The 17453-nt window shown below is 43.8% G+C and overlaps 1 protein-coding gene and 1 long non-coding RNA gene across 3 annotated transcripts in view; one reads left to right on the top strand and one right to left on the bottom strand.

Moving 5' to 3' along the window:
- Positions 1–17453, top strand: part of LOC308596611 (uncharacterized protein) — a 60845-nt gene that overhangs the window by 13377 nt on the left and 30015 nt on the right. The window lies entirely within an intron of this gene.
- The window catches only part of LOC308596697, a 49211-nt gene continuing 46368 nt past the window's right edge, over positions 14611–17453 (bottom strand). Inside the window, exons 2-3 of the long non-coding RNA XR_014012664.1 lie at positions 15634–15896; positions 14611–14942 (exon numbers count right to left, since the gene is read on the bottom strand). This is a non-coding gene — a long non-coding RNA (uncharacterized lncRNA). The remainder of the gene's footprint in view (positions 14943–15633; positions 15897–17453) is intronic.

Below are 17453 nucleotides of genomic sequence, written 5' to 3'. Positions count from 1 at the left end.
AACACAAAAATTGTTGATTATTTTTCTTGGCGTGCCAGCCCGCGATATTCCAAGACAGCACTTTTAGGCCCCGGGCCCTTCGGGGAGCTGGATCTATGTCACCACCATGTCCAGCAATTCTTTGGTGTCTAAAAAAAACACACCCGTTGGTTCTTTTCGAGGCTGGCTGCTTGGAGAGAGTGTAGTGATCCTCTTTTCTTGGTGATTTGGGGCTAGATTTTGGAGTTGGGGGGGAAGCTAATTCATTCGGAGACAATTTAAGATAGCTGTGCCAGGAGCTTTGAGGTTTCACACCTTGCTTTGGTCTTACTTTATTGTACATCACAGGGGGCTCTGATTGTAATTCCACGTCTACACATTTAAAGGTGCCTCCCACTGTCTTCTTATCCACCAGACATTTGGGAGATATGGGCTGCACATAAGGGTCCTTCATTGTCTCACCTTGATCATCCTTTTTTTCTAGTCTGCTTCGAAGTAAATCAAATCTTTTCAGGATCTCTGTTTGAGCTGGAGAGTGCAGTGACCAGAATCGCTTTATCAGCGAGAGTTCTTCCTCCCAAACGGAGTCCTCACTATCCCACGTGGGAGGCCCGACGCCAGTTGGATGTGAGGCTTCCTTTTTTTCATTTGGTGCTGTTTGGTGGGGATGATCCTGCTGGAGCTTATGCTTTCTATTTCGATGGTTTTGGTGGTTGGTTTTTTCCCTTTTGTGAACTTCCACTCCTATGCTCTTGGGCCCTATCAGAGAGGTTGCAGGTGCTCTATTTTCAAATATTCTTAACAGAACTATTCTTTCTTTTTTGAATAGGTTTTTAGCTCTAAAAATGAAACTGGCCAGATTGTGATCTAAAAAAGTAATCAATGCTCGTACCGAGCAATCATCTTGATGTAGATACTCTATGGCGGCTATGTCAGTTGCTTTTACTACCCCCGGTAAAATGCCACTTATAATAGACAAAAAGTGGTCTATACGGTCCAACCCTGCATAAAATCTAGGCGGTTTAGGGTAATTAGCAAAGACAAGCTTTTGTGGGATTAGGACTAAACTCCATTCTCTTTTGGGACACAACATCTGTCGAACTTGGGAGGAGTGGTTCCCCTCAATAGTTTGGATCGCCTGCTCACCTCTGTCTGCTGATTCTGTGCTGGCCATGAGAGGACTCTGGGGCGATATGACTGCAGACGGATCAGTTCCTTTGTCCCAGCTCGGTGTTGATTCTTCAGAACTTAATTTAGATTCTTTTATGGGTGTATCTACTTTACGTGTCTCTTTGATGGCACTCGACTTGGATTTGTTTTTTCCACTTGTAGAAAGGGATGGAAGAAGATTAAAGAGCTTCTGCCAATATTTTTTACAGGTACGGTGAGTTGTCTTAAGCCGCCTTAGGTTTTTCATGTTTTTGGTTTTCTTCATCTTAGGCTCAGCTTTTTTCCTCCGGGGTTTGCTGGGGAGTGGTGGATCCGGGCTGGCTAGGGGATTTGTATTCTGGTCTGAAGCGCTCACATGTTGTTTGAAGTTATCCACTAGGGTCAGGAGCAGCCCGTTTGTTATCGCTAAAAATTTTTTAACGTTAAGGAGATCCTTAGAGATCTGGTATATCTGCTCCTGAAGATGATCACCCCACATTTCTATTCCACAGTCATTGGCTTTCACCCAGTGGGTTGAAAGATTACCTCCAAGTTCCAGCAGTGACAAATGAGGATTGGCATCGGGTGTGTTGGCTGTGTTAGCCTTTGTAGCATTCTCTGCTATGGCAAGTTCTTGGGCCAGGTTTGTTGGATGGTTTGTCCTCTTGTTGTTTGTTTGCAAGTCCTTTAGCTGTGTTGACCAATCCAACACTGTGAGTGGCAAAGGCATAGCTACATCTAGGATACTCTCATTCTGAGTTCTCTTGCTCGAGTCTTTTTGGGGAAAGTAGCTGGTAATTTTACTTTGTCTCCTTCGTCGTTCCATCGGCCTCTGTGGTGAATTAGGCAGAATTCCTTGGTCCTTGTAATTTTTCCTGGTGAGGACCATAGTGGGTATATGGGTATATATGGATGTATAGTAGGGGGTGCTTGCTTACCGGCGGCTTATCTTTTGTTCTAAACTGGAGTAAACAGTAGCAGAGGTGCCGATTTATGGAAATTTATGGAAGTTGCCTCCTGAACCTCTCCAACCTCTCCAACCTGTTTAGTTCTCCAGCAATTTACATCGGAACTTGTGAGGTATCAGTCATTTAAAAATGTTAGAAAATATTACTGGTCTTAAGCTTCCATACTGTGCCTTGTTTCGTTAAAGTTCAACTAGGTCTTTCTCCCTCATTCAACAGCCTCACGACGTAACCAATAAAGTAGCTAGGCAGTATAGCGAAGCAGAAAAAAGAAAACAAAAGTCCCTTGTAATAATTATCGGGTTGAACTTGCCTTGTGTTTCTTGAGGTTATAGCAGCTTCAATTCCTTCCCTTTTTTTTTTTATAGATAAAAAGCTCGGCGTCCTTCCGAAGGAGTAGTTGGCCTCCCCCGTCTGCTAATTACCAGCTTCGTGAAGATAGGGCGGCTTGCTGGGCCTCCTTTGGATAAAAATAGGCCTTTGGCAGTTAATAAAAAAGAGTGATTATTTAAAACTGCTAAAGCTCGGTTAAAAGAGAGGAGAAGAAAAAAAAAAAAGAAAACTTTAAAAGAGCTGAAAAATACTAATAAATCTATATATCAACGCGGAGCACAAAATTGAGCTACCACTAACGACGCCATCTTGGCTCCACCCAGGGCCCACCATATCTGACAACTATAAATCATTTTATAAATATATTTGAAGGTCATTTTAAATGGCACGCTCCTTCTATATTCTGGGCAATTTAATTCAAACTTGTTAAGAATTTCAGGTTTCTGCATCCCCCCACGCCTTCCAGTGGTAAATCTGCCAGAGATTTGATTTCTGATCAGCTGTGGGTACTTTGCTTGCCAAAGCATCATTTTCTATTCCTTGAATGAAAAAAATCTAACCGAAACAATGGCATCTCTTTTTTGAGTACCATCGCCAACTACTACAGTCATACCTCAGGTTAAATATGCTTCAGGTTGAGCGTTTTCAGGTTACGCTCCACGGCGACCCGAAAGTAACGGAACGCGTTACTTCTGGGTTTCACCGCTCGCGCATGCGCAGACGCTAAAAATGACATCACACGCATGTGCGGAAGCGGCCAATTGTGACCCACGCAGGTACAGACGTGCAGACACGGGTTGCATTCGCTTCAGGATGCGAACGGGGCTACGGAATGGATCCCGTTTGCATCCAGAGGCACCATTCTAATGGCAAAAGTAAATTAAAAATACTATAATTTAGGCGAGAATCAACAAATTCCATCAATCTTCCATAGTTAAGAGGGGAGAGTGCTCTTGGGTTCAAACCCCACTTGCGGGTTTCCTACAAGTATCTGGTTGGACACTGTGCCGATGGGCCTAATCCTGCAAGACTCTTATGTTCTTGTGACCACAGGTTTGCCATTCCTACTATAGGAAATCCAACTTAGCCGCTGTATCCAATTTAGGAGCTGGAGCAAAATCGAAAGTTCACCTGTTGTGTTGGCATTTCAACAATGAGTAAATAAAAGGGGGAAAGAATAGTTAAAATAAATCTGAATTCAGTATTACACACGAGTTGCTTATTCACAATCATCCGTCAAAGCATCCTGAGCGTCACTTCCACAAAGATTTCAACTTTTGTGCTTCTCACTCTAATTGTGTTCAGAGCCTTTGTTTTTGATGTTCTGCCTCAAACGATTTTCCATTCCATTGGGAAATGAATAGTTTAAAATGTATTTAAATAAATGGCTCCTTGGGTTATACTGTATTGGAATATTAATTTTTAATTTAAACCACCATATTATCTTGAAATGGTGTTTTTTCTTTGCTTTTCGTGTTAGCCTCGGGGTGTTTTAAATCTGTCTATCCAGCAATCTGTTCATAACAAGTTGTTAACTTCAGAATTAATCTGAAAAGCTTTTCTTCAAATGCTGTTTGAATATCCATATAACTCTCTGCTGATGCGCACAAACTCCTGTTGTATAGTTGGAAAGCCATCTAGAGCTTTTGAACTGGTGACTACTGCTGTCACCCTCACCCAGTCAGGCTGTACCAATATCTTACGCTATGTACACACCATACACTTAAACCACAAAGCTTCCCCCAAAAAACCTGGGAACTGTAGTTTGTTCCTCACAATTCCGAACACACTTAATGAACTACAGTTCCCAGGATTCGCCAAGTGCCTGTGACCTGCCCCTCATCCCTCCCATCCTGTTCCGGATTCTGGATTTGGAACTTCCTGTGTGTTTTGTTTAAACCACAGTATCATTTTGCGGGGATGCGGATGGCGCCGTGGGTTAAACCACTGAGCCTCTTGGGCTTGCCGATCAGAAAGTCGGCGGTTCAAATCCCCGCGACGGGGTGAGCTCCCGTTGCTCAGTCCCTGCTCCTGCCAACCTAGCAGTTCGAAAGCACGTCAAAGTGCAAGTAGATAAATAGGTACCACTCCAGCGGGAAGGTAAACGGTGTTTCCATGCACTGCTCTGGTTCGCCAGAAGCGGTTTAGTCATGCTGGCCACATGACCCGGAAGCTGTACGCCGGCTCCCTCGGCCAATAAAGTGAGATGAGCGCCGCAACCCCAGAGTCGGCCACGACTGGGCCTAATGGTCAGGGGTCCCTTTACCTTTATCCTTTAGCATCTAATTTGGGAAACTTGGGTTTAATCTTGTTGTACTAACCAGAATATGAACTCAGGATCTGAACATCCTTTGATGCTGTGTTTAATATCCTTGCAGTTTCTTCTAATGAACAACTACAGGCCTGTATTGAAATGCCAAGAGGATGCTCTCACAAAGCTAAGCTACAATTCTGGGGGAAAACCATGACAAATGCGCTTTACATTTGTGAAGTAGGTGGTGTTTTAAAAGGAGGCAGCATTCTGAAAGATGTATCACACCCTCGTGGTGTTGCTTTTAATAAAATTCAGCATGAGCCCCCCACTGGTACCAGCAACTTTGCTAGCCATCTCTGTTTTAATGGTTGGAGTGAATTTATACCGTTTGCCCTGGAGGGGACTGACACTTCAGTCGAGAGAGCTGTTTGTGGCAGGGACAGCCCATTTTAAAGATGGCACCCTGTCGTGTTAGTGCCATTTTAAATAATGCTCAAAACGGTTTTGCTAATTTTGGGTTTTGCTGCGCTCAACTTGTTCCCACTTTGGCGAACAGCTGTCTTTATTTCCGTCAGCTTTTCTGTTTGCCAACTCCTCCATTTCCCGCTTGCTTTATTTCAACAGAACAAAGCAAATTCAGCTTTGTGAGCAGAGAACAGAGCTTGTTAACGGAGCCTGATGGGGTGAGGATTTTGAGACTCTTTAGAGGGGCGAAGCCTACGGCCTTGGTTTTTGCTATCAAGGATATTGCTCCTCTGTGTCATCTTCTCTCTCTCTTTCTGTCTTGCTCCTTTTTTTAGTGGCAATAGGAGAGAGATGACCTCTAATGAAGGCACTGGGGGCTTCCTAGACAGAAGCTGCTGAAGCAGCAAAATGGGACTATTCCGTTTTTCCTGGACTGAAGATTTTCCATCTTGATTTCCATACTGAAGAATTTGGCTATATTGGGGGCTCTTGAATTCTATAACTAGAGTGGCATCTAAAATTAATTTCCAGTTCAGCTGATATAAATGCTTCTCTATGTTCCTGGTGCTCTCTTCTTTACAGTGGTACCTCAGGTTAAGTACTTAATTTGTTCCGGAGGTCCGTACTTAACCTGAAACTGTTCTTAACCTGAAGCACCACTTTAGCTAATGGGGCCTCCTGCTGCCGCCGCGCCACAGGAGCACGATTTCTGTTCTCATCCTGAAGCAAAGTTCTTAACCCGAGGTAATATTTCTGGGTTAGCGGAGTCTGTAACCTGAAGCGTATGTAACCTGAAGCATATGTAACCTAAGGTACCACTGTACAAGATAATGGCTGACTTTTACAGTTTTGGAAGAGAAAAGGCTGCTGCCATTTTAATCTTTGGAGTAAACTATGACCATTGACACTGGGTACAAATAGCAACTGTCAACTTTGGTTACATTGATGCTACTCTTTTCCCTCATAGAACCCATGAGGCTGGAATAGTTAACTCACCCTTCAGCTCACAAGAGAGAGAGAGAGGACACAGCAGGTCACCAAAGGATGTATGAATGGATAAATGCACTGGTGGGCAACATGCCCGTTTATACACAATGAAATATTTCTTGACAAGACTCAGGAAGATATCACCTCCAGTCTGCTTTATACTTTCCTTTCAAATTGAAGATAGAATAAGTTGGCATCATCCTGTTGCTTCACATGCTGGCTGCTTTTAATGACAAAATTGGTTGGACATCCCATCAGCGTACTTAAGACATTGGATATCCCAGTTTAGGTTACAAGAGGATTGGAACAGATGATCTGTTTAGTTCTTTGCAACTTTGGTTTGGATACACAACCCATATCAGGTTTGTGATTTCTATCATAACACCGGTCTTCAAAGACCTACATTGGCTTCCAGTACAGTGGTACCTCGGGTTACAGACGCTTCAGGTTACAGATGCTTCAGGTTACAGACGCTTCAGGTTACAGACTCCGCTAACCCAGAAATAGTACCTCGGGTTAAGAACTTTGCTTTAGGATGAGAACAGAAATCGTGCGGCGGCAGCAGGAGGCCCCATTAGCTAAATTGGTAACAGGTTAAGAACAGTTTAAGGTTAAGAACGGACCTCCAGAATGAATTAAGTTCTTAACCTGAGGTACCACTGTACATTTCTGAGCACAATCCAAAGTGTTGGTGCTGACCTTTAAAGCCCATAGTATGATTTCAAAGCCATGTTTCAAACATGGTGTGCTTTCAAACTGCTAGGTTGGCAGGAGCTGGGACAGAGCAACGGGAGCTCACTCCGTCATGGGGATTCAAACCACTGGTCTTCTGATCGGCAAGCCCAAGAGGCTCAGTGGTTTAGACCACAGTGCCACCCGTGTCCCCTTACCCTTCCTACAATCAGGGTCCTAAAACACACAGGAACTCTCCTAAACAGTGAAGGCTTCCTGCTGCAGAAGTTTATCATTCGACTATCATGGGGGACTACAAAGAAGGGGAAGGGGAAGTGGAGGGGCTTGCATCTGGGGCACCAGCTTGTGAGGGCGATTATGGGGGGGCCAATGTCACATACGTGGTGTCAGGATGTGGGGAAGAACCAGGGGAGGAGCCGAACACAGTGGCCACATGGCATCACCACCAGCTGGGAGTTGGCTTTGACCCTCCTTGCCCTCCATAGCAGCAGGAGGAGGAAGAGATGTCCACTGGAGCTACGCTGTTCTTGACCCCACACTTTCTGGATATCGGTAGGACCAGCTCCCACCCCCAAAATATTGGGGGGGCCTCAAAAGGTCTCAGCCCTCACCACTCCTCTAAAGCATGGCTGAAGAGGGCTCTGGTTGATTTCGCACTCCCATCAGAGATCTTTGGATCAGGATTTAGAAAGGACAAACCACAATATCCAGCCCATTCAATTCTTCCTCCAAACTTTAACAGATGTTCTGCTTCCTGTTTTATTTTTTGGGGTGTCTATACAGTTTCTGTGGTTGCAGAGGCTAAGCAGAGGCTGCTTCCTCACCTAGGATTTTATTTCAATGATCAAAACCAGGAACACAATGTTATTACCACCATCAACAAATTAAAAAAAGAAAGATTTTTCAGCTTCCCACATTACCATTTCTAAAACTGCAACTTCTTGAGATCTGCTCAAGATTCATCGCACAGCTTTCCTCTGCTTTGTCCTCAATTCCCCTCACCTCCCCTCGTCACCTTTTCTTTTCTCCCATTTTGTTCAAGATCTGACTGAAGTTGTTCTGTTGGTGAACAAAAGCAATTTCTCTCTTGATCCACCTCCAACTTTCATTCTATTTGCTCCCACCATTATCCCTGTACAAACGTGTTTTAAAATCCTTTTGCGAAGTGCGTACCTCCTTTGATTTGCAAAACCGCTGCTGAGATACATTTTCGTGAGAGTTCTTCCCCCAGCGTTAGAACGCCTTGGAAACTATTATCATACATTTCTGCTTCCCAGATCTTGGTAAGATCTGGAATCAAAAGGAGCCATCTTTGAAGGTCTCATAAGTTTATCTCCACAAACTAAAGCGACACCCGAGGGAAAATACTATTGTTAAGTATTTAAAATTAAACTGAGCAATGAGCTTAAAGCAAAATAGATAGATCCTTACTGGAAAACCTGACAGTCTAATAGACAGGATGCAAAATGAAGAAGGGACATGATGCAATGGTAAGTGCATCTGTTTGGCATGTAGAAGGCTCAATCTCCAGCATCTCCAGCTACAGGACTAAAAATGACACCAGGCTGAAACCCTAATTGAGTTCCTGCTAGCTAGTGTAAACCGAAATCTTGGCCTGCCAGGAGGTCAACTTTGCCCAATGGGGTATGGGCAATCTATCCAGAAGATAATTGTATATTGAGGAGTTAGTGATTTGACATGGTTACCCTTCATGCCTCCTTTTCCTTCCCCCTCCCTATGTCTTCTTAAGTTCTTTGATGGCTGACAGCAGCCTTTAATGTCCTAATCTGTTGGAAGGAAGTGATAGTGCTGGGCGCCTTTTTCAATGCTGGACATCGTTTGGAGAAAGTGAGGCATTGGGAGGGGGTGGCTTATGAATGCACGGAGCCAGTTGGGCAAGCCACTCAAACTAGCTAGGAATAAATCAGATGGTTTTGAGCATAGTTTTATTTGAATTCCGTGCATGGACTGATCAGCTGCAGGGCCACACAAACTGAAGCTGCCTGGGGAGTCACTTCGCCACTTCTTGGGGGCTTCCAAGATTAAAGTACTTGCTTGGTATGTATATATTGCTTGCTGATTAGAATAAAATCTTTAACCTTCTCGCTCACTTGTGTTTGGTATTGCTTCTGAATCTCATTTTAAAAGAACCACCTTGCATTTGGCAAGACAAATGGGGAAAGAGATAGAGACAGAGAGAGAGAGAGAGAGAATGTCAATAACCTGTAGAGAAGGTAGGAAGAAAACAGAGCACATAAAACACAATGTAATACATTAAGTATACTATGAAATGTAGAATTAAAAACAATGTAAAATCTTTTTTTAAGTCAGAAATATAAAATAATTATATTAAAATGATAAAAAAACAACATAAAGTGTTAATAATTTTAAAAATCAAGACAGGATCCTGCGCTGACAAGCTATTGCTGTCACACAAAAACTAGCTATCTTGGCAGTAATCTCTGGAAACTGGTGAGCCAAAAGATAGTCGCTATAAAACACTTCAATTTTTCCTGGTATTCTTTGTAAAACTGGATTAATAAAATGGCGGCAGATATCACAATAGAAGGAACAGTACAGTAAGACATGCCCCACAGTTCCTATTATCTCTGCTTCACAAGGGCATAGGCATTTAAACTATGGTACCATTTAAAAAATCCACATCCATCTGCCAATCTCCTGCCATAATTTCAGTGGATGGTGATGTCAGCTGATGGGGGGTGAGCTTGATGCTGGAAACACGCATGCGTAGCCAAAGCACAGTGTGGGCTGTTTGCTAAAGGGCTTTCAAACAGTCCCACAGTGCTTTGTGAAACTTAACAAACTGGAGGTTCTAAGACCATCATGGGCCCTTATGCAACTGCATTTTGAAGTCCTGTCAGGCCAACGCAGAGCATCTCTGGACGTCAGTTTGAAAGCACACTATGTGGCCCCTGGAACCAAAAGGATTGGGATGTGGCCCCTTGAACTGAAAAGCTCTCCCACTCTTGCAGGAGAGGGAGTGAGGCTAGGCAGCAAGCTGACATGCTCCCTCGTTGTGGGAACAAAGAGAAGGCTTAGAGAGATGACCCATATATTTTGCTTAAATGAAGAAGTAATATATATTTGCACAGGATTTCAACTTTCAGTACCCATCCACCTGCATTCTCATGAAGCACGATGTTTATTTTCATTGGTAGTTGCTTGTTATTTGTATAAGGACTGCCTTGTTCTCTGGGCGCCTCACCTGCATAAAATGGTAAAATACAATACAATACAACAATACTACTAAACAACACACAGTCTGAACTTTTCCAGGAGGGAGAAGAATAAAACCAGGCGAGTAAAACATTCATAATACGCAAGCAGTGGTTTGGGTTTTCTAAGAAATAATAAATAAATAAAATCGCAGATCTTTTCAAAAAGGTTTCACCTGGTTTCTGAATGTCCGCGGAAGGTTTCCCTTTCTCCCAGTCTGCATCTGAATTGGATGAGCAATTGTGTGCATATGGAATTGTTTGTCATGCTTTTTACTGCCGATGTTTTCCCTCACAGCAAAACCACTCTGAGATACCTTATGGGAAGAGATTCATAAAGGGACTCAAATAAATAACCCCCCCTTTTCCCTGCAGCTCCTAGTCTCCTTCTGGCAAATATCAGTTAGGGAACATTTCAGAACAAAGGGGAAGGCTGAGGTGATGGTTACTTCCCAGGGCAAATGAGCAAAAAATCGCCTCACCACCTCTTCTGCCAGATCAAAAGCCCTTCCATAAGTAGAACACTTTCTACCCAAAGTGTGAATTGGCCCAAAATTCTTATTTTCACCCCCCATCACTTTTTAAAGGTTGTGATAGCGATGTTCATTTTTCCAGTATGGTTCTGTAAGTTGAATTTCTGCCACGGCAAGTCGTACCTCTTACAACCACCTCTAGAGAAGAAAATCAACAATCATGAGCATAATAATCTTCACTCCCCAACCAATCCTTGTAGAAGAATAATTGCATCGCCTTGGCAGGACCTTTGGGGTTGGGTCTTGTCAGTAGCAATTGGGACTGAAACTCTATCATTTTGCCTTGGGTGAGCAATATGATGATGATGAAGAAGGTATTCTCATTCCACGTACCAGCTTAATGATTTTGTTTACTCTTTAGCAGGCTCATTTCCAAACAATGACTGATCTCTTCCTTTTCGGAAATTATGGTTCAGTAATGATTTTTGAAGCCCAGCAGGAGAGAATACCTTTCCGTGGGATTGCTAATATTGACAGGCCTTTTGAGTTCAATGTTTATGAGGAGAAAATTCAGAGGAAAGTTGTCGGTTAATAGCTCTTATCAAAATGTAGCAAGCGGAACAGAATTTTGAAAGGGAGCCGGAAGGAAGGGTTTTTGCCCTTCTCTGAAACCTTATTTATGGAAACCAACTGTCAGAGCTGCCCTAGGTCCCAGCTCACAAAGGACCAACGCCAGTTCGTTGTTATATACAAAAGTCTTTATTGAAGTTCATTTTCGCTTTCACAGCCGCAGCGTGCAGCTCTACGTCTGAAACTCTAGACCGCTGAAGCTCCGTCTGAATCTCCTCCCCCCAGACACCAGTTTAAGACTCTAGCCTTGCTCCACCTCTTCCTTTGCTCTTTCCTCCTCTGGGTCCGCCTGTCAGCTGGGGTCTCGCCCTTCCTAGACTCTTCTGACGCTGAGTCCCCTGACTCTTCCCCCTGCCTCCGGCGGGCTTTAGGACCTGGTTCCCAATCCGGGCTTTCTGCTGTCCCGCGCGCCTGTACATTCGAACTTGGCGCGCGCGCCCAGGCACCAACCTTCCTCCTGACCGTTACACTGCTCCTGTCACTGCTTCCCCCTTCGGGGAGGCTAGCTGGACCTGACCTTCCCTCCGTTTCCCCACTCTCCGATAGAGGCGTGGTCAGTCCCGACTCATCTTCTCTCCCTGCTGGAGGAGACGCTGGCCCTGACACCTGGGACTCTTCCCCCCCACTACGCTCTGGTGGGGAAGCTGGTCCTGATCTCCAGCTGCTGCTTTGGGAGTCCCCGCTGGCCCCCCTTGCCCTGACCATCGGTGCCTCCTTCTGGGAATTTTCTGATTCGCTGGAGAAGCTCATGGAATCTCTTGGGTCACTGCCATACTCCCCTAGGCTGCCCTCCGATTCTTCCCCTTCGCTCTCCATTTCCTCTCTCCCCTGTGCCTCTGTTCCTGAGCCCCTGACACCAACATTCAAAGAAAATTATCCTAGTACAGAAGTGGGGGAATGAGCAGCTTATAGACACAGACTTTCTCTGGATAAAGATGAGGATATTTGGGAGGAGTTTACACAGAATATGTTATTAGTTAAAGTAACATACAAAAATGCATTAAACCAGGAAAATTTGCTTTGAAAAACATGTGTTATTAAGCAAAATTGCACACAGGCATATATTTTAGGGTACATTTGCACTAAAATGCTGGTAAGTGCTTAAACTGATGTGGAAATGTGGAACTTCTGATTGGAACAATGAGAAACAAACCAAAATTGACCATTTCCCCCATTCCTAAGGGAGGAGCGTGTAAGAGAGAGAAGTGTGAAAAATAAGGCATGCCTTCATCTGTTTTAACACCCAAAGGAGCCCTGTTTCTCTGTGAAACCTGTGTGAGCCCTTCTCTTGGAGAGAACAATTTTAAATCTTTATTTACACAATTGCCTAGAAAAAAAGAATAAAAAGATTCACAGAACTCTGCCTGTTCCAAGAGTTTGTTGACTCATTGGGCACGTGTCTGCCTTCTGAACTGCTATCCGAATGGGTAAACACATCAAAGATTGAACTGAATTCAGGTGGTGGTATCTTAGTATAACGTATTGTACAGGCAGATGCTAAATCATTGCCCTTGGCCTGCTTTAAACATTGCTGAACATAGTATACAAACGCTGCTCATTTCTGTGTGGCTGCTGGAGAGAATGGCATGTGTCAACATTTTCCCTCTTTTTCCCCAATAAAAAAGCAGCGCTCTGCGGAAACATCCAATGCTTCTTCACTTTTTTCTGCCTCTTTTGGAACACGGAAAGTTGTTTTTTTCACTGAGTCAGCCCATTGCTAGCTCAATATGGCCTATGCAGTGTTGTAGGAAGGGGGGGCAATGGGGGCGGGCCGCCCTGGGTGCCCTCGCTGAGGGAGGTGAAATTTGGCGCGCCGGCCGCCAGCCCGCGACTCCCAGGCCTACCCCGAGCTGTCAGGGTAAGGAGGGGAGCTGCGCCACTTTGCCGGTCGCATTCCCCCCTTCTCCCTACATTTTGACAGCTTGGGGGAGGCTTGGGAGTCGTGGGCAGGCGGTGCACCGAATGTTCGCCATGGGCGGCTCGCTCCGCCCCTGTGAGTGGCTCGTTCCACCCCTGGCTGCAGGGCGTGCACGCTGCTCTGGGCACCCGAGCTGCTTTCCCATGCCTGGGAGGGCACTCTCTGCACCACGCCCCCCTCAGGAGCGTGCCAGCCCTGGACAGCACAGGCATATGCTCCACCACTGAGCCTACACAGACTGGCAGCAGCTGTCCAGGGGTTTTGGCAAGAGTGCTTCTCAACCCTACCTGAAAACCAAACCCGAGATCTTATGCATTCAAGGCAGGTGCTCTGCCAATGAGCTCAAGCCCTTCCTCACTTCATAGTCTTTATTCAATCATATTTTATTAATTTTATATATACACACACATATATTAGTTTTTTAGCATATCATTTTCAACAATTATTAAACATACTTTTATATCTTATACAATTTTTTTTGACTTCCATAAATCACATCTGAAAATCTTCCAATCTTTTCACTTAATTTACATTTCTTACTTTCACTATTACATTTAAATATCATAACTAATATCTCTCTTCTTTCTCCTCTTTGCAATATTTCATATATTCCTCCTTACAAAACTTCTTGTAGTCCTACTAGCGTAATTTGTTGATTACAGTTGCTCTTCAAATAATTCATATACTTCTTCCAATCTTCTGTAAATCTCTGGTCCCAGAGGTTTCGAATCCTTCCTGTCATTTTGTCCAATTCTGCGAAGTCCATTAATTTCATCTGCCATTCTTCTTTTGTTGGTATTTCTTCTTGCTTCCACATATTTTATTAAGTTTCAACATTCTTAACATATACAGTCATAACACAGTTTCGTCTTTCTTTTCTTTTTGTTGACTTCCCACTCCTTTCCCCATGGAGTTGTTTTTTATTCCCCTCTGCTGCACCCTATCCTCTGTCTAGCAAGTAATAACCACAATGTGATAATCTAATCACTTCTGTTGCACATAGCTCAAGTCCTGCTTTCAAGTTCACCATACTATAATATTTCTTTAAATAGTCCAAAAAAGGCATCCATTCTTCCATAAAACTCTCATCATTAGACTCTCTTAATTTTGCTATTAATTTATCTTACTTATCCATTCTTCTTTGGTTGGAACATCTTCTTTCTTCCATTTCTACGCTTATAAAATCCTGGCTGCTGTTATTACATATATAAAGTGTAAACTTTTTGTGGAATTTTTGCCCCTATAATCCCTATCAGAAACGCTTGGGGCCTTTTTGATAGAAAGTTGTACCTTGGAAGTCGAACGGAATCCATTCCGGAAGTCCATTTGACTTCCAAAACATTCGGAAACCCAAACGTGGCTTCTGATTGGCTACAGGAAGCTCTGACAGCCAATTGGAAAATGTGAAAGCCCTGTCGGACGTTCAGCTTCCAAAAATAGTTTGCAAACCAGAACAGTCACTTCTGGGTTTGCAGCATTTGGGAGCCAAAACGTTCGAAAACTAAGCTGTTCGAAAACCAAGGTACGACTGTACTCATTTTAAACATATTTTTTATATCATCATGTATCATTTCCCCAAATACCCTCACTTTCTTACAAGTATACCACATGGGGAAAAATATCCATATACCTGCTTACACTTCCAGCAATTACTGTATTAGGAACCTGGAATTCATAATTTTGGTAGGTGTGGGGTGGAGCTTACCTTATTGCCGTGAGGTGGCATGTGATATTTTCTTTCCGTCAAATATTTCCCCAGCAGTTTTAAGTGCCACTGGCTTCCTAGGCTTCCTGATATGAAACAGCCCCATTGGAGGGTAGTTGCGCCAGGAAATCTTCCCCTCAGCTTTATCTGAAGGCCTGGACATGGAAAGGGGCAGACTTTGGTTACCTTTTGCAATATGGCGCCCTGTGCGAGGCCAACATTTGGTACCCCCAAATAGAGTGTCTCCACTTCCATCGTTCAGCCTGGACACTGAGGTCCAGCGCCGAGGGCCTTCTGGCAGTTCCCTCACTAGGAGAAGCCAAGTTACAGGGAACCAGGCAGAGGGCCTTCTCGGTAGTGGCACCCGCCCTGTGGAACGCCCTCCCACCAGATGTCAAAGAGAAAAATAACTACCAAACTTTTAGAAGACATCTGAAGGCAGCCCTGTTTAGGGAAGCTTTTAATGTTTAATAGGTTATTGTATTTTAGTGTTTTGTTGGAAGCTGCCCAGAGTGGCTGGGGAAACCCAGCCAGATGGGCAGGGTATAAATAAATTATTATTATTATTATTATTATTATTATTATTATTATTATTATTATTATTATTATTATTATTATTATCTTCTCATTTTGAAGCCTACCCTTCACCTCAAAGAGTTCTAGACACTGTCGTTTGCCCTTCGCAGAGTTGCAGTCCCCAGAAACCCATGGCTAGCTGGAGTGACCAAAATTATTTGAAGGAAAGAATGTGTTTTAAAGAGATGGCATGTACACAAGCCCTAGTCGAGGAAGTAAAACCTTTTTGATTGTTGTTGTGCTGTTTTCAGAAAGGCCCTGTATACAAACCTGCTTCATCAGATACATCTCCAGGTACTAAACCTCGAGGTGGATAGTCATCGCCTTTTTTAAATAGTGTTTCTTGAATGTGGTAGCGAGGAATTGGAGGGAAGGAGGCAAGTTCGAAGCTGGCTAGTAAAAGACAGTAGCTTAAGGGCTGTTTCTTCTTTCCCCCTTATTCAAAGTTAGTTTCTTCTTCAGTGTGATTCAGAAGAGGCTTTTTTTACTTGAGAATTCTGACAACAGCTTTCCCCAAATGGATAATGTCTTTCCTGCCAAAGGGGGGGGGGGAGAAAAAAAGAAGTTATTATTAGGCAATAATGTTCTGGGTTTTCCTTACCCTCTGCTCATGAGGAATAATGAAGCAATGGAACTGGTGGCTGCAAATACAGTTTTCAGTCACGAAAATATGCTTAGCATTTTTGGATGAACTAGACATCCCACGATGCATTGTGCATTTTGTTTGGATATCTGCATTGCCAGGCTTTTCCCCCTTCTGTTTTAATTTTAAAAGCCATTCATACAACTTTGACTTCGGCAGCACATATACTAAAAATTGGAACGATACAGAGAAGATTAGCATGGCCCCTGCGCAAGGATGATTGACTTCCCCGAAAGAACCTAGAGTCCTGGAAACTCTTGTTTGGTAAGGGTAATGGGACTTGTAGCTCTGTGATGGGTCTCCTAACAGCTTTCAGCACCCTTAACAAAAAGCAAGGAGTGGATGTGACCTAACAGTTTCCTACTACAGTCGTACTTTGGAAGTCAGATGGAATCCGTTCCGGAAGTCCGTTTGACTTCCAAAATGTTCAGAAACCAAAGCGCGGCTTCTGATTGGCTGTAGGAAGCTCCTGCAGCCAATTGGAAGCCGCGGAAGCACCGTCGGATGTTCGGGTTCCAAAGAACGTTCGCAAACTGGAACACTCACTTCAGGGTTTGTGGCGTTTGGGATCCAAAACGTTTGACTCGCAAGACGTTTGGGATCCAAGGTACGACTGTTCACCTTGTCATCATCATCATTTTATTATTTATACCTCACCCATCCGGCTGCGTTGCCCCAGCCACTCTGGGCAGCTTCCAACACATATAAAAACATAATATAACATCCAGCATTATAACCTTCCCAGTACATGCCTGCCCTCGTGAATGGGCTCTCTCTACTTCCTGGAGTTAGTTACAGCAGAATGCTATGCATGTTTTCTCAAAAAGTCCTGTTGATATCAATGGTGCTTACTTCCCAGTAACTTTGTAGGACTGCGGACTTAGGTGAATTCTGAAGCCGTCGCATTCAACCCCTAAACGCAATATCCAAGCGTTTCAGCAGCACACAGTCTTGGCTGTTATCTCTTTGCAGGCATAATAGAATTTTTCTGCTCTTCATTCTCACTGTGAGGCTTTTTTTATGCACCGATACCCTCAGGCTCTCTCAGCAATACACAAGAGAGCTACTTTCCCCTCCAATTTATTTCTATGAGTCTTGACAGCTTTCATTTACACAAGTAGATGGTGTTTTAAACATTACCTGTGCTGCTCCTCTCATACCATCCGGACCTCTGGAGTAAGTTTCCGTAATTCCATTCCATTGACCGGCAGCAAAGGCATTGCAAACTTCAGGCACCATATGTTGCCTTATAACAAAACCTTGTTTATTGCAGAGACATCCAGAGAGACCAGCTGCAGACAACTAACCTTATAAGCCAAATTGGTTTATTCCAACCAGTCGGTCAGTTTCTGCAAGTACTTCCCCCTCTGAAAATGCTGCTTTCTGAAAAGAAAGTCACTCAACTTTTAGGGTGGCGGATAATATTTATGGCTCCTATACATACTGC

This window comes from Podarcis bocagei (genome assembly GCF_964188305.1).
Source record: "Podarcis bocagei genome assembly, chromosome: 10".
NCBI lineage: Eukaryota > Metazoa > Chordata > Lepidosauria > Squamata > Lacertidae > Podarcis > Podarcis bocagei.
The sequence above is the reverse complement of the archived record's forward strand: the minus strand, read 5'-3'. Positions and strand labels throughout refer to the sequence as shown.